The sequence below is a fragment of the Strix uralensis genome, chromosome 12 (genome assembly GCF_047716275.1).
Source record: "Strix uralensis isolate ZFMK-TIS-50842 chromosome 12, bStrUra1, whole genome shotgun sequence".
NCBI lineage: Eukaryota > Metazoa > Chordata > Aves > Strigiformes > Strigidae > Strix > Strix uralensis.
In genome coordinates, this window is record NC_133983.1 from 22,536,703 (window position 1) to 22,560,437 (window position 23,735).

Sequence of the window (23,735 nt, forward strand, 5' to 3'; positions counted from 1 at the left end):
TGTTTTCTGAGAAGCAAGCCCAGTACAAGCAGCCCCACTGCAGCAGCCAGGCACGGGGCCAGCACAGGGCAAGGCAGCAGGGCACAGGAGCAGGGACAGCAGCACAGGTAAAGCGGTGACAACCCCAGGGCAGTGTGACAGCAGCACTGCCACAGCCCCGCTGCCTTCCAGGGAACTGATCCCAGGACACCGGCAACTACCCCCAGAGAAAAAAAGAAAAGATTTCTTTCAGCTCAAAGACTAGCATACCCCAAAGGACCAACGTCCAGTTCATCAGCAAAATGAAACCAAATCTGAAGTGCTTCACCAAGCAGAGCACGCTGTCCCAGCTTAGGGGCTCCTCCTCCCCACAGCCCCCTTGGGTCAGCGGGGCGTTGGGACCCACAGGACAGAGAGGGAAGCACAACGCTGCATCCTCTCTGCACATCAGTCACCCTGGCTGGGAAAAACCCTTGTCACCCGGCTCCCTGGGGGCCAAGACACAGCAGGGACCAAACGGCAAGTCACCCGGGGTGGCAGAAACTCATGCACCCACATGCACCCAGTTTCCTCCCCGCTCCGCTGGCACCCTGCTCACCCACCCTCCCTCACCCCAAACCCCGCTCTCCCCCCGCACGCACATAAACCTGGGTCCCGGGAGAGGCACAAGGACACTGCTGCAGGCAGCGAGCGGCCGAGAGCATCGGCTGGCAGGAGGAGAGGAGCAGCCGAGAGGCTGCGGCAAAGGACGGGGCTGGCAGGGTGCCCACGGGGAGCCAGCCAGCTACAGCCTGGCTCGGCCTCCCCCCAGACAGCGTGACCCCCTCCAGCTGCAGAGACCACATTGTGCTTCATCCATCCACCCCCCGGCCCTTCCTGCTCCCAAGGCAGCTGCAAAGTCCCTTTTTGCACCGACGGAGCGGGGACCTCCTCCACCAGCCCCTCCGGCACCTGCAGGTTTGGGGTCAGAGCTGCCTCTGCACGATGCTGACAGCACGAGCTCATTTCTCACCATCCCAGGGGGTACTTTAAGGGGAGGGAGGCCAGGATGCAACGAGATGGACCTTCACGCAGCCACGCTTTGCAGCTTGTGTCTCCTTCCCTAAGTTGTAACTTGCTTTCCCCGCCGTGCACCACGTTCGGGAACATGCCTGGAAGCAGAAGGCAGATCTGCAAACGGAGCTGTCAAATCTTTTTGAGAATATTTCCTCAGTTCAACACTTAATAGAAGGGAATTGGTGCGGACAACAAGTCCGCCTGCCCAGATGACAGGCGCTGCGTGAATGTGACACCAAAAAAAAGTCCTGTGAGCTGGGCACTCCCTGGCGTGTGAGTCCCATGTCCCCTTCCACGTGCAGCCTGTAAAGAAATTGCAGCAATTGCTCTACCAGGTGAGCATCCTTATAAGTATCCATCCCAATCAGAATTGCTCCCACTAAGTGACTTGGGGAGACAACAGCGTTTCTGCACTGGTACTTCGCAAACAGGGGGGCACAGCCTGTCCCAGAGCCACTGCTCAGCCCCATCCCATCCCAGCCTGCGCACAGCTGAGCTCTGCAGAAGCTGCTCTAAGGAACACACTGTGTAGCAGCAAGAAACAGCCAAGATTAGGGAGTTCCAGCTCTAGAAAACAAATATAAATGAAGATACATTGCTCAGACATCAGCTCTGGCTCTGGGCAGGTCTGTCCTGCCCCAGAAACCCAGCGCCAGCACACCAGCAGCACAGGGAAGAGACAGCCACGTCCAGGAGAATATATTTCTCCAGACGTCACCAGAAAGAAAACGACTGTGCTGGGTTAACGGTGGCCCCTGGCTCTGCTTCAAGGCCATACCTGTGCCCAAGGGGGACAGAGAGGCACCCCCGAGCGCTCTGCCAGATGTGCACAGCAGGCAGATGGCATCAATTTGTAGGAGCTCACACACAGCTCTCAGCACACTCCACTGCCCAAACAGCTGCTCTAAAACACACTGACCCGTGTTCTCCCAGCCTCCTTCTCCACACACACACACCCCACAACCCTCTGGGAGAGACGATTTGGGGTGCGGAGTGAGCGAGACCCCGGGACTCACAGTGGGTATAAACAGCATTGGAAACCCAGCAGAAACCTGGCCAGGGCTGCAGGCAACATTAGTAAGTGCATTCTGCTCGCAGAGGGCCAGAAAGCGTTTAGTCACTTGCTGACCAGCTCACGATAAAGCCCTGCCCTTGAACGAAGGCCACAAAAGGTGTTTCGAGGTGCTGGCAGCTGCTGTGGGTGCCCAGGCTTCCCAAGCGTCTCCACAGCCTCCAAGGTTGTTGGGTTCTCAGCACAGAGCCCAGAAGAGCTTCAAAAACAAAACAAGCCTCAAACTCAGCCCTGTGCCCACTCCACAACCTAATCATTGCTCCAGCAGAACAAATCCAGGAAGGGAATAACCAAAATACAAACCAAGAGCCCCAGGTACTCCGCTCCATCTGCACATGGAGATCAGCCCAGCTGCACGTCCCACCACCGCCCAGGCACAGCCCGGGGGATCCTGCTCCAGATTGCTGGGTCAATTTGAGAGAAAAGGAGGGATGTGGAATAAAAAGCAGCTTTTTGGCTGCTTGGGAGCCTTCCTACAGCATCACGAGCTTCAGTACCATCATGAGATTCAGCATCTTTCAGGCCCTGCAGCTCCTGGGATGACTTTAACCACAAAACTCAACCAGACAGACAAGGTAGCGTGTAGCTGACTATGAGCTTTCTTGCAAGTACAGATCTTCCAGCACATCTGTATTCCCCATGGGCAGCTGGTGTACAACAAATTCATGCCCGGGGATATCATCAGTGAAGAAAGGGTTGGCTGGAGCCACGCATGGAAATGTCACAGGAAACCTGTGGTGTCCTGAAACTTTGGAAAAGGCCTGTTTTTTACCAAAAAGAAATGCTGGGATGGATCTGAGTGATGCACCTATAGCTGCACATACACGTGCAAGCAGTTTCCATCCATGATCTGCCTTTGAATCCAGCATTTCTGGCCCATCACAATCAGCAAACTGCCCAGTTTTGCTGCTTCCTCCACCTGCATCAACCCCGGCGAGATCTCAGCTCTCTAAGAAGGGGGCAAAACCTGCCGACCCCCCAGCACGTGGGCACTGCGAGAACTGTGGGTGGTGTGGGACCCATGTGCCCAGGTACCCAGTGTTAATGCTGCTGCTGGCACAAGGAGATGAACAAAACCAAGTTGGTTTGTGCAGCTCCGTGCCCCGGGGCTGCTGGCAGGTCGTGCCCTGAGGAATTAGGCAGGGAGGGAGGGGAGATGTCGCATGGCTCTGCCCTGACACAGGCACGTGCAAGCCCAGAAGGGACCTGTGAGGTGTTTAAAACCAGTGCTGGGAGAGGAAGGGAGGAGTGAGAAGCTGAGATGCAAAGCAATGGAGCTGGGGGATGAGGGAGGACCTTTTTTCTGCTCTATTTCAGAGGAATGTCGCAGCTTTGTCATCCTCACAGAATCACAGAATCATTCAGGTTGGAAAAGACCCTCGGGATCACCGAGTCCAACCATCAGCCCGACTCTACAAAGCTCTCCCCTACCCCACATCCCCCAACAGCTCATCCAAACGACCCTTAAACACATCCAGGGATGGTGACTCCACCCCCTCCCTGGGCAGCCTATTCCACTGTCTGACCACTCTTTCTGTGAAAAATTTTCTCCTAATGTCCAGTCTGAACCTCCCCTGTTGCAGTTTAAAGCCATTCTCTCTTGTTCTGTCACTAATTACCTGTGAGAAGAGACCAGCACCAACCTCTCTACAATGTCCTTTCAGGGAGCTGTAGAGAGTAATGAGGTCTCCCCTCAGCCTTCTCCTCCTCACACTAAACAGTCCCAGCTCCTTCAATCGCTCCTCACAGGATTTATTCTCCAGGCCCTTCACCAGCTTCGTTGCCCTCCTCTGCACTCACTCCAGCACCTCGAGATCTCTCTCGTATTGAGGTGCCCTCCTCCCACCCCAGTCCCAGTGCATCCTTTCCAAGGGACAGGACCACCCAGTCTAGGTTTGCAAGTGAATTCCTTCTTCTCCTCGCGAAGCCTGGGGAAATGACACACAGGGCCAAAAAAAATCACCCCCAAAGCCTCACCGAGTGATGCTGAACTGGCACTCACAGGACCGAGACCGGAGAACAACAGTGATAAAGGACACGGCACAGCTTTTGGGGACCCTCCGTGCTCATGTGCCGCTGCCAGTGCTGGGGCGAGCGGTGCACCCAGGGCGTGATGCTCTCCCCCAGCCTGGCAAGCCTGCATTTTCCAGAGATTTCAGGATGAGATGTTTTCTCCCAGCATCCCTCAACCCTGCATGGATGCTCCCCATTGGGTTTTTTTACAGGTGCGCTGTGTGCTGAGTTCAGGTACACTGCAGCACCTCAGCAACTCACATCTGGGGAGGGGGATCTAATCCCAGTTTGCTGCGGTGGAAATCCCAGCGGGGAGCAGGCTTCAGCCAGTCTGGTGCCCAGCTCTCCTCGCTCCCCAGCTGCCGGGCTTGGCCTCCGGCAAGCTCCTGCCTGCCCCGTCCCCAGAGCTGGACGACAAACTCAGCTAATCCTCCTTATCAGCTCAGGCTGTGGGCAGCATCCTGCGTAATGACAGCACTTGAACCCACACTCACATCTGCGTCCTACGTGGAGACAGTGCTCCAGCCTGGAGCCATCAGGGGCGGCTAAAAACTGTAACTAAAACAAAGAAACCTCTGGCTGTCTTGTAGCTACAGGAGCACATCCCTCCCATCCCTCCATTCCCTGGGTGCTGGGATGGCACCCAGACACGCAGCACCAGGGCTCCAAAAGTCCCTGGGGCCACTCAGCCCATTTGCATCCCCCACTAGAGATGCTGCTCTGGGGAAAGGGGAAAAAACACAATTAAATATTCTTGCAGGACTCAGCTTGGCAGCCCAGAGGGGCAGCTCTGCTCCTTCGGGGCTGCCACACGCCGACACAGCCATGAGCTCTGTCAAGATCTCCAGCCGTGCATCCCCATCCCCGCTGCTGCGCGAAGCTGGAGGAGCTGCGCGAGGGGTGAGAGATGCTCCAGCAGCACGTGGGCAGCACCTTGGCCTGGCCATGGCAGTGCTTGGCCTTGCTCTGCAGCAGAGTTAAACATGTCCTGCATCTCCATGTCCCAGCCGTGTCAGGGGACGCGTCCTTCCTAACCTGCAGGAAAGGGAACGGTGCATTGCTACCTCCTCCCACCAAATCTCCTGCCCTGGGGAAGACGCAACCCTGAGGCGGAGGGGGGACACGGGGAGTTATCGCTGCTGGAGGGACAGGGCAAATTGCCATTTCTCAGTGCTGGCACTTTTCCATGCTGCAGCCTTCCACAAGATCCATGTTTGTCTCATCCACCCTGTGCAAAAATGCATCCAGATCCCTGCAATCCCCCAGGGTTTGCATTGCCCACCGTGCAGCCGGACTGCCGGGGCCGACGTGGACACGCTGCTTGCACCGTGGCTCCGGCCACCGGCACTCCCTGGGGGCACCAAGCAGCCTCCCACCACCGCTGCACCCATGGGTCCGTCCTGGCAGAGCACCCCTGCACCGGCGAGAAGCACCCCGGTGGGCGCTGAGCCAGCCTGGCAGAGCTCCGCAAAGGCACCGTGGGCAAAGCTTTGTTTCTGCCAAGGAAAACTCCCTGTGCCGTAAGGGAACGGCCTGTTTCCTCCTGGGGAACTGGTCAGTCTTGTTCCCTGTGTCTCTCCCGCAGTGAGAACACCCCGGCAGAAAGGTCACAGCTGGGGGACACAGACCAGTCCAGCGCTGGATCCTTCCAACCACCCTCAATCTGGAGGTACCGCACCTCCCTGAGCACCCCACAAATATTGCAATGCACAAACCTTGTTTAAACAAGCCCTGGGACTCCGGGAAGCTGAAACTCCCCCACACTGAGTTTGCTCGTCCCCGCTGCAGCTCTGCCCTGCTCCTGGCGCTGGCAGCGAGGACACGCTCCCCGTTTTATCAAGGCTTAAGCTGCGTCCTTGCCAAGGCACAGCCCTCCTACCCCGACTGCAGATGCTGCCTGGCCACTTCGCCGGTGGAGAAGTTACAGCCCCTGCAACTTAATAAAAATAACTCTCCGAATACCAGGGAGGCTGTGAGCTGAGACCTGTGCTTGCGCAGGCAGAGCAGAGACCGCACACACTCGGTGCATGCCAGAACCAGCACCCAGCTCTACACCAAGCCAGGGAGAGCAGAGAGCAGAGGGAGAGCCTGGGGCTGGGCTCCTATCCCCTGATGCAGGATTTTTAGCAGGTGATGTGAATACCCTTGGTCCTCCACTGGGTCTTTTCCACAGCTGCAGCTCATCTCCCAGCCCCAACATCGCTCTGCGGGGCTCTGCTGCCTGCCAGGCCAGGTCAGGCAGCCGCAGGCAGGACCCTTCGCCTTGCCAAAGCCAGCATTAACCCACACGGATCACTTTACAAAGCCAGCTCGCTCAGTCTTAATAACAGAGCCGTTTCAAGACAATCTGAAGCCCAGCAAGCTCCCAACTTGCCCCCACTTTGCAAAGAGCCCTTTCTTCATGCTGCCATCAGACACCAGATGGCAGCTCCCCGTTCGCCTGGACTTTAGAAGAGAATTAAATGTCTCTTGAATAGACCTGCGCTGCGTAAGACCGGCTTTTGTGCCGAGCAGCGGCTTCTCCTTTAACGCTTGCCAGCAGCACAGCTTTCACCCCCCTCCCGCCACGCACACACATTCCCAGGGAGCCCTGAAATGCAGCTATTTATCCTGCAATGCCCATTTTCACCCAGCAAAATGTCACCTAGGGATCCCAGGAGCTGGGCTGTATTTTGGAAATGAGCTTCCTGAAAGGCACGGGAGGGTTTCCCCCACCCCGAACACACTCAGCCCCCCCACTCTTGTGGGAGATGCTGCCTCCAGCCTCCACTGGTGGCTTTATGGTTAAAAACGCAGTCGGCACGGCAGCGCGGCCAAAACCTTTTGCTGATGGAGCCCAGGGACACCGTGGGGCACCTGGGGACTCTCCATCCTTCCCGAGGAGCCACTGACGGGCTGCATTTAAAGAGAGGACGGCGATGCCTCGGTGGTTGGGCCATGAGAAAGAGGGTTATCACCTCCCAGAGTGAATGGGGAAAGAGGACGGATTAAACCTCAGTGCGGGGGGACCGTGCTGCTGCGCCAAGGCCTGTCCTCGCACGGGGTCACAGAGGGGCTGGTGTCCCCCACTCGCTGCCCTCCCTCCCTCTCTTTCATTTTACCTGCACCCAGGAGCCTCGGCGCACCTTCGCTCGCCGGCGGGTCAGCAGCATCCGGCGAGGCTGGGTCCGGCGTGGCCGGCACACCGGGGAGCAGCCGATGCGGGAGACGCGGGGACGATGCGATCCCTCCCTCCGGAGCTCAGGCGCATCGCGTCCCCCCCGGGTGCCCACGCAGGCACGCACGGCTGCGCGCAGAGCCCGGGCTGGCTGCGGCGCTGCCTCGGAGGAAGGGGAAGGAAAAAAGCTCATTGTGTGATTTCGTTACGGTTTTCACGGGCGGCCGAGCGCCGACGTCTCCCGAGAGCCGTGCTGGCCCCTTTCCTGCGGCACTAGGCGAGCGTGCAGCACTTGTCTTGCGGTGGGATTCCCACACCGAGCTCATCATCCCCCCAAAACAGCCCATCCGAGCCCCTGCGCACGCAGACCTCCGAAATATTAAGCAAAATCCCCATCAAAGCACAGTTCTCCAGCCCTTTCCATCACCTTTAGCTGGTTTTTAAGCCTCCCCATCACTCAGACCCCTGAGGATTGTGTTATCTGCTCTGCTCCTCCCCAGATGAGCCACTCCAGGGAAAAAAAAATACCAACTGAGATCAGAGGGAGAAAAGCCCCAGCAGGGAGGAGAAACTGGGTGAGAGCAGCCGGTGCAGCGTCTGGTGGGACGAGGGCAGGACTCGGGGGAATTATTGCTCACTCGGAGGGCAGCATCGGTGGAGTCCAGCTTCTCCCCTGGCACCATCGGAGAAGAAGTGCCAGGGGTTTCATGGCACAAGACAGGAGAGAGGGAAAGGGTGAGACCTCTGGGCGGGATGTCCAAAGGGGCTGGCAGTTCTGGGGTGATCACAGTGACAGGGAGTCTCTGATATAAAGAGAAGAAAAAAAAGCACGTAGAGGAGGCCACTAACCCCTCTGCCTTTGCCTTTACCAGACTCTGCCAGGGCATCCCAGCCCTTCTGAAAGGACCCTGTCACTTGATCACCCACTGCCCGCATTAACCCAAGGGGTTCTCTCCAAAGGGGGGTGCTTTGGGGGAACATCAGCCCCCCCAGCTCTGCAGCACTGCCCAGGCAGTGGCACGTACTCCGTGATATCGAGGGGAGGCTGGAAACCCCCCCATGTCAGCATGGCAACCCCGGTTCTGCTTATCCTCCCTTATCCAGCATCACCCCAACCCAGAGCAGAGCCCCTTCTCATGCTCCTCACTCCAAAAAGGCCATTGAATGATCAAGCGTGTCCAGAGAAGGGTAACGGAGCTGGTGCAGGCTCTGGAGCACAGGTCTGATGGGGAGCGGCTGAGGGAACTGGGGGGGTTTAGTGTGGAGAAGAGGAGGCTGAGGGGAGACCTCATCGCCCTCTACAACTGCCTGAAAGGAGGGTGCAGAGAGGGGGGATGAGTCTCTTGAGCCAAGGAACCAGCGCCAGGACAAGAGGGAATGGCCTCAAGCTGCGCCAGGGCAGGGTCAGACTGGCTCTTAGGAAGGATTTCTTTGCAGAAGGGGTTGTTGGGCGTTGGAATGGGCTGCCCAGGGCAGGGGGGGAGTCCCCATCCCTGGAGGGGTTGAAGAGTCGGGTTGACCCAGCACTGAGGGATCTGGTGGAGCTGGGAATGGTCAGTGTGAGGTTTGTGGTTGGACTGGAGGATCTCCAAGGTCTTTTCCAGCCGAGATGATTCTGTGATTCTCCTGGATCAGAGCATCCCCCACGGGCAGGGGGATGGCGATCGCTGACCCAGCACACCCTGGAGGACCAGCAGCAACCGCCAGTCCTGTGCTGCTACCCACAGGGAGCAAAAACCAGGCTTATCTCTAACATCAACATTTTCCCCACCCAGGAGATGCCGTGAGGGGTGACCCATGAGCAGCAAATTGTACGAACCAAGGGAAATATTGCTGGGACTTATGCTGAGGAGAATGCAGCATCCCAGAGCCTGGCCAAACCCAGATGTTGTGGCACAAGGGCACCCTTGGAAGAGAATCAAAAGCCTCTGCATGGCTTTTCAGTCCTTTTGAGCCTCGCAGGAGTGGGAGAGGTGGGTGAGTCACTCCTGCCACAGAGAATCCTCGTTGGGAAAGCTCAGATGGTGCCAATTAGTGCAAAACTGCTCAACGCCCTGTCCGTCCCTGCGCGGAGGGGATGCTGCCTGCCCCCCGCACACATCAGCAGCAGCCCAGGGAGGAAACAACACGTTTGTGACACAAAGTTTGAGCTCAGCAGAAATCCAAGAGCATTACTAATTGACTGTCTGTTGAGGGTGATTATTATAATTAAGTCAGACTTCAGAAATTGCAAGTGACATGTAAAAACACATCCCAGATCCCCAATTTTTATATAACACGATGGTGAGGGTTTTACTGCCCTCCCCTTGCTGGCTCTTGTTGGTTGTGTTTTCACATGGATGCTCGATCTTTAAAGCGCCATTTGCAGGTCGTGTTTTTTATCTGTGGCTTCCACCGTTGACCTTGGGTTTGCTCAGGAGACATCAACCCCAGCGGTGTGCCAGCACACACACTCCTGGCACCGAACCAAACCCAACCTCCGGCACCGGGATGGGAGACGGGCACTTTTGTGCCTGCTCCCCCCGCCTTTGGTGACTCGCAGCCCTCCCCAGGAATGATTCACCTTAACAAGGAAGGGAGAGCATCCGCCCCGTGACTCTGTCGTGGCACGCTGCCTCAGCTGGATGAGGCCAAGGACCAGGGCACCCTGTCTCCGCCAAGGTTCAGGTTGGGTTATGAACCTCCCTGCACCCCTATGAGACATTCAAGACTTTCCAAGCAGCTTGTGGAAACCTCTCCATGCTGGTACTCCCCAAAAATGTCCTTCTGGGAAAGAGACCCCTCTCACCACCTCCATCCCCAGCCAAAAACCATCTCCCACTGTCCCCCATGCTTGCAGCTGCATCCACCCTCCAGCATCCACCTCCCTCCTGGGTGCATTTACAGGGAGCCCGTGGGCACCCACAGACCCACCAGCTGCGGCTCTGCCCCTGGATTGATGTGGATAATCATCACTCCGTTCCCCTTTTTGCAAACAAAGGCTCCGGGGGTGGCTGTGTCTGTCGCACACGATAAGTGGCCTATTTTCCTTCCCCGATCCCAACACGGCACGACTCCAGCAGTAGGCGGGAGCCGCGAGACAGCCAAGCTCACATCTGCTGGGGCCGGTTCTCCAGCACCGGGAGGGAGGCAGAGAAGAGAAACCAGCGCTGAGCAGAGGGTGACATCCCCACCTACTCAGCAGCTACAAGGGGAAGCACCTCTTTTGTGGAAGTTACTAAAGTATTGGGCAATTTTTTGCTTCACGGCCTTGAGCAAAAAGCAGCCCAGGAGAGCAGGGCTGGGCACAAGGCAGAGGGGAAGGTGCTGACAGCTTCGGAAAGGAGCCAGGGTTTCAAAGACAGAGGATGTGATGCAAAATCCCTCTGTAAGGAATGGGGGCAGAGCAAGAGCAGGGAGAAACGAGATAAAAGCTCTGGTAAAAGCCCCAGGTCTTGCATGCAAACACCCCACGGCCAGGCTGACCCCGTGGTGTGAGCTGAGCCCCATAACAGAGGGGCAGCTCCTCTGCTGCTGCTGGATGTGTCTGTCCCACCTGAAGTGGGACAGGGGCAACGAGACACTTTAACACCACAAAGTCACTTGCATAACGAGAAATCAATGAGCATTAAAAAGACTCACAACAGTATGAAAACAGTCAAACCCCAAAGGCTACTCACCCTCCGCGATCTCTTGGTCTAAGGGATTTGGTTGAGACTCACAAGACAAGGAAGATGCCGGCTTCCTGGTGCTTATCTAGCCGTGTCCTCCCATGCCCTCTCACAGCCCAGATCATCCTCCTGTGGCCACCTCACACTGTGGCCACCCCACACCGTGGCCAGCCCTCCCCTCTGCCCAACCCAGGAGCTCCCGGCTGTTCACTGAACCCTTCAAACCCAACACCGCAGTGCAAGCACACAACGCAACAGCGTGTTGCAACACCACGTATTGTTGTGACATGGCTGTTAAAAACCTAAATAAGCCGCTCTTCCAGACTGGCCCTCTGCAAATCCTTCCTAATCCAATCTGGTTTACGGCATTAAGTTGGACCCTCCCATACTGAACGCCCCTATTTGCCCAACGGTTGGGAAAATCCTCCCGTTCCTTATTCCTGGTTGAACCTCTGATGAAGAGATCACCAGAGCTTCCTTATTCTCACTTATGGAATTATCTGAGGATGAGGATCTGTCTGTGCTCCCATTTTCACACCCCGCTGGCTCATCACCCCTCCGGACACGGGAAACCATCTCCCCTGCGCTGACTGTAACCGAGCCGAACGCAGCTGAACGCAGCCAGGCGCTGCTGAGCAGCTTCTCCTTTTCCAAGTGTTTATGGGGTTTAAAACAAATTTTCCCCACCTTAGCCAGGCACAGCAGAAGAGCTGGAGGGGATGAGCCCTGCGCTGACCTCCAGCTTGCCGCGGTAAATCACAGCTGGGATGCAGGTTACGAAACAAGCCCGAAAACGCAGCAAATTGGTGCACTATTCACGCAGAGCAGAAGATGCCAGAGCACACACTCCCCACCGTGGCTCAGTTCGAGTGATGCTCTGCCCTCCCTGGGGCCACCCCACAGCTGGATCCCACATCAGGGGGACACAAATCCACCGCCAGCTGCCACTTACCTCCCCGCTGAGCAAAGCCGAGCTTGCCACAGGCTGTCAAAGACACACACCTCCTTGATGCTGACTTCTTTAGGGAGGAAAAAGCCTCCCCGTGTCTCCCTGGGGTCCTCTCGCTTAGCAAACATCTGCCACAGCACGTGCGTTAGAAGAGCTCAGGGAGGGAAGCAGGCGTCAGCAAGTTAGGACAAAGGTGTTATAATTATCCTCAGCCTCCCTGTAATCTGCAGAGTGCCGAAAAGTTATGCCACGGAAAAGGAAAGCAGCCGAACCTATTTATAATGCCTTCTCGGGGAGACACAGATGGCCAGGCTGACACGAGCTCGAGCAACAGGAGCGGGGCTCCTCTCCCTGTGATTTCCCAGCAAATACGCCCGAATCGCGTTTGGCTCCATCAAACACTTAGTACAGAAATAGCTGGGCCCCGCGAGGGCGTTGTGTATGTACACACCATTGCTGGCTGCACGGCCTGGGGGAAGAGCTCCTGCTATTTAAATAATTCCCCCGAGCGCTGCTCTTCATCCTCTCCCTTACAGCAAACCACTTGGGGAGCGCTGGCAGTGGTGGGGCTGGGAGAAATGAAGGTGGTTTTGATTCCTCCCGCCCATGCGAGGCAGCTGGGATGGGCGAGGAGTAAACGCGGGGCTGCCGGGAGTGCAAAGGTTGCATCGAGGAGTGACAGATCAGCTTTCTGCTCTCGCGGTGTCACGGGGCTTGGGGTGGCGGCAGGGACCTTGCCAGCATCGTGGGGTGGGTCCCAAAGCAGCAGAAAGGACCTCGGTGTGGCAGGATACGCCTCTGCTTGTGCAAACTCCACATTTCCCGAGGAAAAACGGTGTGGGCAGCCCAGCACTGCAGCTCGACACCAGGCAAAACCCCAGGGTGCCTCCCCAAAACATGCTGCCTGCTGACGCCTGCAGCACTTGGCCAGCACAGCCCCCGTGTTTCACGTCCCTTGTCCCTTTTCTGGCTCAGTTGCTAGAAAGGGCGACAAGCCATGGTCAAGTATCACCCCCAACCATGCCACCTTGCCCAGGCAGAGCGTGGTCCCGCCTCGCCGCCCCACGCACAGGAGAGAGGAACCCCTGGCATGGTCCCCGTTCGGCCATGAGCAGCTCCGGGCAAGCACAGGGGATGCTCAGGAGGTGGCCGCAGCACCAAAGGGAAGGTCACCAGCAAGATGGTGCAGATGACTCAAGTCCAGCAATGCAGATGCGAAAGGCATGACACGCTGGCAGAAAAATGCTATTTTTCTACTTGTATTTCCAAATCCTAACAAAGACACGGATTCCCGAGCAGGCCACCCCACCCGTCTTCTCCTGAGATGTAACCTCCCTGCTCTCGCCCTCATCTCTCCCAAGAATCGGCTGATTTAACACCACCAGCATCCTCTGCAATCCTCACCGTGCAGCCCGGAGCATCGGGCATCGCCATCGACCTTCCCCATCAGCAGCAAGTGAGCAGGGACAGGGAGGACGAAAAACCTGTTGCATTTCCAAGCAGGAAATTATTCCATCCCCAGGGAGCCCCGTCCGTAATTGTTTTGCATTCAGAGCTTCCAAATTCATGAGAATGATACCAAAAAGAGGAGAAAAGCAATTAAATTAACTCCAGGAGCCATGAAAGGTAGATTTTCCTCACGGTTCTGCAGCCCTCTGCGATGCAGCGTGCTCCTTCTGATGGGATGGGATGGGATGGGATGGGATGGGATGGGATGGGATGGGATGGGATGGGATGGGATGGGATGCCAGCCAGCCAGTGCCAGTCACCCCCAGGTGATTATTTCTCAACATGTACCAAATCTACGCAAACCAAACTCATTTTGCAAGCACCCATCAAAACTGCTTCTCTGGCAAAACCCGTCACTCTCTTGAAGCGCTTTGTGCAATATAATTTCCTTTCCAGTTACAACAGCCAGCAGTGACTCTCAGCTCTCTGTTTGTGTAAAGCTCTATCACATGCCGGATAACAGCCCAACAAGGAATTTATAAATATAGTCTTTTGAGGCAGTAATTGTCACTCCAGCCATCTGTTAAAATGGAGAGCTCGGCAGCGGCGTGGTGGAGGTAAAAATACGGGGGAAAGCGTCGCAGTGGTGCCGTGGGGAGCCTCCGCGGGGGAGCCATGATTTGGGATCTCATGGGAACTGCTCTTTGATCATTGCTCATTGATCTTAGGGTTCATCCTGCTCACCATCCCAAAAAACGCCCCATTTCCAAACTACATCAAATTTGCCAACTTTTGCCATTCCACACCTTCTTCTTTCCATGTGGGGTGCAGGCCAGCACCCAAATTTTTCTCCCAGCGGATTCCAGCAGCTTTACCAGGTGGGATCAGCCGTGCTGCAGGTGGACACCCACCCCCCAGGAGCCCTGAGGGGCTGCTCCGGCCCCAGCACCCTCCCCAGGGACACCCCACAGCACCAATTTGCTTTTTACCTTCAACTGGTGGGCGCTGGCTCCCCGGGGCGGCTCCTTCTTCATCGGCAGAAGGTGATGCCCTGCGTGCCCCGGCGAGCTCGGTCCCGGGGCAGACACAGCCTGGCATTACAGGGACAGTTTTGCAAGCGTTTACCAGTGCATCATGATTAATTAAAGCTACAACTATCAAAATAAAAGATAATCAAGGCAAGCTGGTGACATGCCTGGTGTTTTTCCTTCTCCCCGGGTGCCACCCCACTGCCTGTGTGCCCCAAAAGCCACGATATGAGCTCCGGAAGGGGCTGCGTGCTGAAATGTGGCCCCGGGAGGGACTGGAAAGACCTGTTGCTGCTTACACTGCCAGAGCGACGAGGGCACGGGGCCGGGAGGAGAGGTGTGGCGGAGGCCAGCGAAGCCGGCGTCACCGCCTCCCACGCCATCACCGACACCCCTGCGCTTGGCAAAGGGTCAGAGCAACATTAGCAGCTGGCGGCAGAGGTGGCTGGATGCATCCCACAGCCCAGAGCGTGAGCCCAAAGCTGTGCAACCCCCTGCCAAGGGAATACACCCATTTCAGTCCACCCTTGCCTAAGGCTGGGTCTGCAGGTCCCTGACCCGTGGCCAGAACCCCCAAATGCTCAAGGAGTAACCCCCTATCTCAAATCCAGAGTCAATGGGATGCCCCGAGGCAGCTGGTCCGGTGCTCAGGTCCCCATCTCCTGCTGCTCTGCCTGTGGCACAAAGCGCCTGCAAACCGGTTCAGCCAGAGGGGAAAAAAAAAAAAAAAAAAAAGGAAAAAAGCAAAAAAAGGAAGCTTTATTTCTCCCTGACATTTAATAACCTTTATTGTTCTCTGAGCAGCGGTTTCCCATCCCAAGAGCCGGCAGCATGGCTGATCTTCCTCCAGGCTGGAAAGGCTTTAAAGCCCGGCAGCCGCCCCATCTCCCCACCCTCCACCAACAGTGAGAAACCCCGAAAGGTTCAAAAGGCACAAAACAGAAGGAAACACCACGGGAAGCAGCAGCCCTGGATGCTGGGGCCAGGCTGGCTCATCTGGTGCTCGCTGTAAACCCTGCATCCCTGCCACCTCCCGCAGCTCCCAGCTTCACCCCGCAGCATTTCCCGTGTTGCTCTGGTTATTTTTCAGCGCTGAGCTGGTACAAAAGGTGCCGGGGCCGCAGAGCATCCGACCCATTGGATGTGGTGGTTACTAGGCAAGGGGGAGAGCTGCTGACAACTTGCAGGAGGCAAACGGAGAAATTAATAGTGCTGCAATTCCCCCTGCCTCCATCATTAGGAAAAGAAAATGCATTCGAGCATCCTCACTTGAATGCACAATGTAATTTGTTTCAAGTTTAATATCATCCTCCTTCCCAGAGATGGGCTGAAGCTGGGAAAACTCTCTGGTTTTATCAGCCGTGCTCCAGGGCAGATGCAAGGCAGAGGAGGGGATTTGCAGAGATTTGTATAAAGGGAAAAAAATCATCTAAACCCACACAGTGTTGGTGCTGCAAGGGGCCATCGCCCACTAAAATGTTATAGGCATTATCACCCGGGGCTGCTTGCTAATAAAATAGTTAATTAGCTCAACATTTAACTTCAGTCTTTTATGGAGGGTGTCAGTAAGGTTTTCTCCCACCCACCAAACTGCACCACTGAACTGCCTGGTGCTCCTGCACGAGACAGTGGCATCGCCTCCCCAAAAGACTTGGGGCAGGAGAAGGATGGGAGAAACCCAGTTTTATCTGGGATTTAATCCCCTCCTCAAGCCCTGGGCTTTGCACAAGGAGGTTGGGATTTTCCCCAGCGTGGCTCACGGTGTTTCCTCCTTGGGGCCTCTTGTTTGCGCAGGCGGCTGCAAACGTTTCCTCCTCCCGGTGCCACGAAATGGCCGCGCTCACCCCTCGACGTGGCTCTGGGGGGGCAGCCCGGCCGGGCAACAACACCTACAACTCCCCAAACCCACCAGCCACCACTAATTAAGGCATCAGCTCTACCTAGCTCATCCCCCCAAAAGCTGCAGAGCTCCCCCTGCACCTTCTGCTTCTGGTTTTTAATCCAAGAGCATGGCCGGGCCGTCAGCCGTGTCATGCTGTGTAATTCAGGTCAGGTCTCCAGGCACTGCTGGAATAGAGAAATAATAAAATACAGACCTGGTGGTCCCACGGCAGCAAAATCGCTGAGCTTTTTCTCCAGGGCTGGAACAAGGAAGAGATAAAACACGCTTGCTCCAGAGCACAGGCAAACAATTGCTTATCACCGCATTAGCAGCCTCAAGGCTATTGCACGGCTTCAGGAAAAGTATTATTACCCTCCACTTATGGTGAATTTTCTATTTTTGGCCCCTTCATCACACCGAGCTGCTGCCTTCGCCCGCACTGGGCTGGGAAACCAGCCAGCCTCACAGCCCCGAGGGATCCCTGCGAAGCCCATTTCCTTCACGGCTGCCAGCAAATGGCTAAATTTTGAGTAAAATGGAGATACATTTGTTAAAGCTGCAGATTTCTTGCAGTTCATCTTAGTTTGATTTTTTTTTCTTTTGGGTTTTTTCCCCTTGAAATGCCTTATTTCCTGGAAGATCTCCCCAGCAGAAACCCAACACATCAACCTGCAGCAGGCACTGGGCGGCATCACCACTGACAGCCCAAATCTGCAGAGGGAGTTAAATCAGGGTGGCTGAAATGCCAGAGGGCATCAGCTGGGGGGATGCTGCTGCTGTGCTGCTGGGGGGGCTGTCACCAGTTTGGGGATGTTTTGATGCTGGGGAGGGTCGAGCCAGGGTTACCAGAGGGTTTGGGGATGGTTTTCGCATCCCAGGGGATGCTTGACTGGCTCAGGGTGGGGGGGATACCCAAAGGGCAGCTGCAAAAGGGCAAAGCCAGATTTTGTGCTGGACTTTGCAATGATACTTTGGGGGGATTCAGGGTGGAAAACGGTGGATTCTCTGTCCTCAGAGGGACTTGTATCAGCACTAGCGTGGCCAGCAGGGACAGGAAAGGGATCTGACCCCTGTGCTCGGCACTGGTGAGGCCGCCCCTCAATGAGTGGGTTCAGTTTTGGGCCCCTCACTCCAAAAAGGCCATTGAATGGCTCGAGCGTGTCCAGAGAAGGGCAACGGAGCTGGTGCAGGGTCTGGAGCACAGGTCTGATGGGGAGCGGCTGAGGGAACTGGGGGGGTTTAGTCTGGAGAAGAGGAGGCTGAGGGGAGACCTCATGGCCCTCTTCAACTCCCTGAAAAGAGGGTGCAGAGAGGGGGGATGAGTCTCTTGAGCCAAGGAACCAGCGCCAGGACAAGAGGGAATGGCCTCAAGCTGCGCCAGGGCAGGGTCAGACTGGCTCTTAGGAAGGATTTCTTTGCAGAAGGGGTTGTTGAGCGTTGGAATGGGCTGCCCAGGGCAGGGGGGGAGTCCCCATCCCTGGAGGGGTTGAAGAGTCGGGTTGACCCAGCGCTGAGGGATCTGGTGGTGAGGTTCATGGTTGGACTGGAGGATCTTCAAGGGCTTTTCCAACCCAGATGATTCTGTGAAAAAGCCGCAGCTGATCTGACCCGGTGTTGGCGACAGCCCTGCATGGTGGGCGAGAGACCGCCAGGTCCTTCTGCCAACACATCTGTGATGCTCTCCTTCCTGCACCGCATTTCCCTTGGCCAGAGAGAACAGATATATCCATTTTCTCTCTCCGCTGGTTCCACTTCCCAGATCTCACCAGCTAGCCTCAGTTGCAGAACTGCCACCACACCACTGCAACACCCAAATCCAAACACTAATACATTGAAAAAGAATATTTTTGATAATTACGTTCTGTAGAACTGTGGGATCTGTAATTGATGGTGAAATTATGTCCAGGGTGCATTTCAGTACTGAAAATAGCATGATAAATTAGCTCAGCTTTTTCCTGGTTGACTCAGCTAATCCTTCAGACACCGGCAGACAGGATTTGATCGTATCGTCTCTCCTTGGGCTCAGTAAATACCAAGGCCAAGTCGTGGCTGCTGCAGCAGATACTCACAAGAGCTCTGCCTGCAATATATAATCTGCCCTTATTTCTGAATGCACCGCGGCTCGGCAGCAGAGCTGAACAGAGGTCGCTCATGCTCCTGTTTTGATTTATGAATATGGATTTTGTTGGTTAAGCCATTAGGAGCGGTGATGAAGCAATTCAGTGTACATCCTGAACTGCAGCTTGCCTCATTTGAAGCCCACTCCGCAGAACATTCTCCGTGCCTTCCCCCTGCAACGCCGTTCATGCAGGGAAGATTATATTAAGGCTTTGTCTGTAATGCTGTAATTCCACCTTGCCTCCCCGAGCCCTCTCGTACGTGAAACAACCCAGCTGCAGGCAGGGAAACGGCTGCAAAAGGAGATTGCAGAGGACTCGCACCCATGCACAGCGGCAGAAGCTGATATCCCACCCGAGAGGCTTAAAGAAAATATTTAAATCCGCTGAGACCCTGCGCTGGCTGTTCGGTGCTGCCCCAACGGCTCCATCCACCCCCGGGGGCCTTGGGGATGCCTCCGGTTGGGGTAGCTGGGGTGGGGGTGACCCATCCCGCTCTGCCCCGTGGGCAGCGCTCCCCTGGGAGCAGCATTTTACACCCCACCCAGGGACAAAGCACCCAAAAGGAGGGTTACCATCATGGGCCATGGCTCGCTGAGCGGCTGAGCATCGCTCCCCAGCAAAGCCCAAACCGGTCAGATCCCTCTTCCAAGGTCGTATTCCCTGTTCCCGGGTCAGCACGTCCCAGTGCCATTCCACGGGGCTTTGTACCAGCGTGAGGTAAGAAACAGGCTGTGCCTGGGAGGCCTCGCTGTGCAATTAGAGAAAACAAAGAGTGAGAGGGGAATTGTCCGTAGAGCGCGGTGAGGGCCGGGGTACAGCCTGGCTCCCAGCTGCCTGCCGGCTCTAAGCCGTATTTTTCCCCATCGCTGCAGTTATCTGCTTGTTTTGGAGAGGAGAAGGCTCCCCCCTGGCTGGTGATCGCCTCCAGCTGCCCCCGTGTCAGGCACTGCGTGGTAGAGGGCCAATTTGGCACCTTCTCCCTAACGAACCAGCGCAAGCCAAGACGTCACAGATAAAACAAATGTGTTATCCGTGCGGGAGCCTTTGGGAAGGGTCCCAGCGAGGGCAGGTTTCCCCTTTAGAGCAAGCAAGATGCTCAGGAAAGAGCACAAATAATATCCGAGATCTCTCCCTTCCAGAGTGGCAGAAAATTAAATTTCCACACTATTTATTCGAGCGAGTCACAGAACTCCTAACAGGAGCGGATCAGCCAGCCCGTGCAGCGCCTGCCAGCCGTCCCCTCCTCATTTGTTTTTAATTAGCAGCAACATGCAGGGGGCTGAGCCAGGCAGCGCTGATACAGTGACGGGTAACAGAGCTGGGCTGCTCCAGCCGGGAGTACGGGACAGCGGGCAGGTGGCTGCAAATCACCCCCCTGATAGTCCGGGAGCAAGGGTGGGATAAACGCACTGGAGCAGGTAACAAGGTCACTGCCACAAGGACACTTGTGTCTCAGGAACTGTGGTAACGAGAATTGAGGGATACTGGGCAAATGAGACTCTGTGGGAAGAGCGGGGACAGCACGCACCACGGTGAGCTGCAAGGCCTGCCCTGGCCTAATTTGTGACTAATAGTGACTAATTTGGGTTCCTGGGGGTGAGGTGAGGGATGAGAAGGTGAGAAAAAGCCGCAGGGAGCAGCCAGCCATGGAGAAAAACACTGTGAGGGGAGGTGAGACACAAAGGCTGAAAGGGAGAGAGGGAGGGGGGTGAATTTACCTCTAAATTTAAAGCAGTTGCATCCTCCCTGGTCAGGGGAGGCACAAAATGTTCCCGGTGGCCGGGGTGGGTTTGGGTTGTCTCCCGGGGACCGGCGCGAGGCCGAAATAGCAACTGGGAATCAGTTTGCTTGGCTCCGGGTGGAGAAGGGTGGTGGGACAGCACGTCGGTGGGTGGGCAGGAAAGACGCACCCACTCTGGGTGACCCCAGAGCAGCCCCCAAGCCCCCAGGGGAGGAACAACATCATCCCCCCAGCCTGCACCCTGCCAGGGCCACCAACAGCCTGGCCTGAGGGACAGCGAGACAGAGCACACCGTGACAGAGCAGCGAGGAGGGAAGGAAGCGCGTCAGGTCGGCTCCTGAGCTGCTTATTGAATAATTCAGAAGGAGCTGGTGGCCGGTGGCCAGTGGCCGCAGCGTCCCATCGCCCTCCCTGCCCTTGGCAGCAGTGTTTTGTTTCACCCCCGGAGAGGTCAGTGCTTCGTTATCCAGCTCAACCCTCCCCACTCGTTTTTTGGGGGGAGAAAGCACCGTCCCCACACTGCCCTGGGCCTGGCACCCTCCAGCTGTGGCTACTGGCCAAAGCCCACGGGTGCCCCGGCTAGCCCCCCTCCCCCACGCACAATGGCTCTGCCAGGGGGAGGGCGCACGAGGCTGCCTGGCAGTGGGCCACTGTGGACACGGGGGGGGTGGTGGTGGAGCACCCTGGGGGTGCTGCCACCCACTCCCATGGGGTACCCACGTCCTGTGGGTACGCACAAGCGTCCCCACTCAGGCTCTTGAGTCCCGTAGGTGCCCTGTCCCGAGGGTCTCAGGGTGTGGGAGATGCGGGGGGGTCCAGTGACCCCCCCGTGTCCGCGGGGGGGGTTGTCCCACGCGTGTCCGTGCCCACGGGGGGGCCGGTGCCACGAGGGTCCGTGTCCAGTCTCTGGCGCCCCCTGGCGGGCGAGACGCGCCACGGCAGCAGCTGCCGCGACCCCCGGGGGACCAGGGCGGGGTGGGGGGGGATGTTAAAAGGGACATTGTGACATTAAATCCCGGGTCCCAGAGGCGCGGGTGCCGGGGAGGCAGGGACAGAGAGCGTCACGCAGGTCCGGCACACGCGTGAATCAGCGCAAGAACGCGGCAGGGAGGACAGCGGGGTGTGAGCCAAAGGGCGACAGCACCAAGGAACCACAGAAAGAGCTCCACGAGTCTTTAATTAGCCACTAATTAACCTTTTGCACTCGGAAGAGGAGGAAGAAACAAAGTCCGGCTGGGAAGGGGGGGAAGAGCAAAGCACACACCAAACGGCTTGTCCTCCGCCCAGCCCAGGTGCCAGAGGAGAGGGCAGGCCCCAGTTCAGACAGCCAAGCGTTCCCCCATTTAGGAGCCTCCAAAGGGTTGAAAACTGGGATCAAGGAGGCAGGAGGGGAACGTTCCTCCCTCTTCTCCCAGTCCCTGGACTCAATGTGGGGACTCCCAGCCTCTAACGCAGCCCCTGGGAGGGATTGTGGGGGTCTGCCCCCCTCCACCCCATCCCGCCCCAGGAGGGAAGGCACATGATGCTCCCCTTGCACAGGAGGGAAGGAGCTCAGGGTAAAAGAAATAGCTGATAAGCAGAAAACAGTGAAAAATGCCAGCCCTCCCAAGCAGCACTGAATAGAAGCCTCTGTTCCAGCCCGTTCCCGAAGGAGGGGGAGATGAGGATGGTGTTTCACACAGCTCAAGGGTGCTGGTGCTCTGGCTCAGCTCACACAACATCTGGAGCAAACTCGGTTTGGCTTCCCAGGCCAGTCAGGCAGCATGAGGCTCCAACTTTCACACCCCATCCTTACCCCAGGGTAAGGCCTCAGCTGCTACCAGGAGTTGGGCTCACACAGGGAAGCTATTTTCAGGCACATACTTGCAGCGTTAAGAAGGGAGACCCACCTTCCTTCCCGACTGGAACCAACAAACCTCTGACTCCACGTTAAGGCACCAAAGCCTTGTGGTTTTTAGAAACAAGCCAAGTAAGAAGCAGCAGCATCACCACAAACGGCAGCAGTGGCCTCTTTGGCGGCGCAGAAACACAGGCCTGAGAGGAGACTAAAACCCAGCTGCAAACACAGTCCCCAAGCCAGCGTGGGATGTGGCTGTTCACAGCAACCGTCTTCCCAGAGAGGGAAAAATTTACCCTTGCACGGCCTCAGTTTCTAAGTTAACAACTACAAGGACAACCCTCTGCCTGTTCCAGAGTTAACAGCCCGTAGCTGGCTGTGACACGCCGAGACTTTACCCTGAGCAGACGGAAAAAGCAGTTCATCCATCACCAAGCCGGGAGGAGGATCCCATCTGCTGAAGAACATCTCTGCCTGGGCACAGACACCTCCTCACGCCCGGGCCAGGGGCTGCAGCAAAGGAGGAGAGCAAGGCTTAGCCCTGCACTGCCCCGCTCCTCGCCAGGAGGTGTTAAACTGCCCCGCACCAAACCTTCACATCTCCGAGTTTCTCTGGAAGGAGAGGGTGGGTTGCAAGCCAGCATTTGGGAGGTACATGTGGTTGGTATTCAGAAATGCTGCCACTTGAGGAACTACGTTTGTGTTCCTCGAAGGCCAAACATATGGTAGGAGTTACCGCATGATTATTAGACACATTTTATTATTTTCCTGTGCTAAGGCTTGAACAAGTGTGATCATATATAGAACACTTCATGTAAAAGAGTGGGGTCAGATGGGCCTTTAGCACCAGAAAAATTAATGCATGGGATTAGGGGAAGGCATTGGTAGTAGGAAAAAAAAAAAAAAAAAGAGGGGGAATGAAAGAGGTCACACACTCAGAGGACGGCAACAGCGCGCTCTGATTAACTACCAGCATTAAGGCAGAGCCATTTCCAGATTAAAAGTTCGTGTGTCGACTTTGGTAGCTTAGTGCACCGTCGCCAAGGTTTGTTCTCAAGAATACGAATCTGCCAAGAAACTTACTGTCAGGATTGGGTTGTAAAATTCGAAGCACAACACGCACTCCAGTACAGGCAGGGCCTTTCACACCGAACCGGGAACTCCGCCGTACGTCCTGGCACAAAACCAGACACAAGACCTGCTGCACAAGGATGAACAATGACTCCTTGGTGGCAGCTGAGCTCACGCCACAAATTCTCCCATTTCAACATAATCACTCTTTTGGAAAGTAGTGAAAGCAGTTCAGATCCGAGGTGGGTGTGAATTTGAAAGGCGGGGAGGGGGGACGTGAAAAAAGGCGTAAGAAATACAGATGACTCTTAGCCTGATTCCATGAAGAAGGGGGCTTACACCATCATGCTGCCTCCCCCTCCTCATCCCTCCTTTTAGTTTTGTGCCAGCTGATCTCTTTCAGACCAAATGGAAGGAAGAATAAAAATAATATTCAGGATTACCACACACTTCCTTTCAGAAAGAGAAAGCTGTGGCTGGGAGGGCAGAAAGACTTCATCAGGGCTGAGGTCGTTAGTGCTGCCAACCCCAGCATCTGCTGCAGGAGGGAGCTGGGCACCGCGGGCACCCCAGGGGAGGAAAGAACAGAAAACAGGGACAAGGGAAGAGCTGGGATTTTGCAGCATGAGGTGTGGGGGTGTGTGCCTCAGGAAATCAGTTTAACTGCTCACCAAGTACCCAAACAAAGGAAAATTAATTCTTATCGCATGGTGGAAGACAGGCTGCTGCAC

At 56.1% G+C, this 23,735-nt stretch overlaps 1 protein-coding gene across 9 annotated transcripts in view; it reads right to left on the reverse strand.

Annotated features, from left to right (window-relative positions):
- The window catches only part of KIAA0513 (KIAA0513 ortholog), a 29,837-nt gene extending 12,782 nt beyond the window's left edge, over nucleotides 1-17,055 (reverse strand). Inside the window, exons 1-2 of one of the 9 annotated variants that reach the window (XM_074881458.1) lie at nucleotides 10,937-11,202; nucleotides 7,246-7,436 (exon numbers count right to left, since the gene is read on the reverse strand). The gene's annotated coding sequence lies outside the window, so the exon portion shown is untranslated. Of the gene's footprint in view, nucleotides 1-620; nucleotides 640-5,835; nucleotides 5,856-7,221; nucleotides 7,437-10,936; nucleotides 11,207-11,879; nucleotides 12,057-14,314; nucleotides 14,816-16,449 lie in introns of those variants that run through there. The other 8 variants (XM_074881456.1, XM_074881466.1, XM_074881461.1 and 5 more) reach the window with 8 other exon arrangements.
- Nucleotides 17,056-23,735: the final 6,680 nt, after the last annotated feature.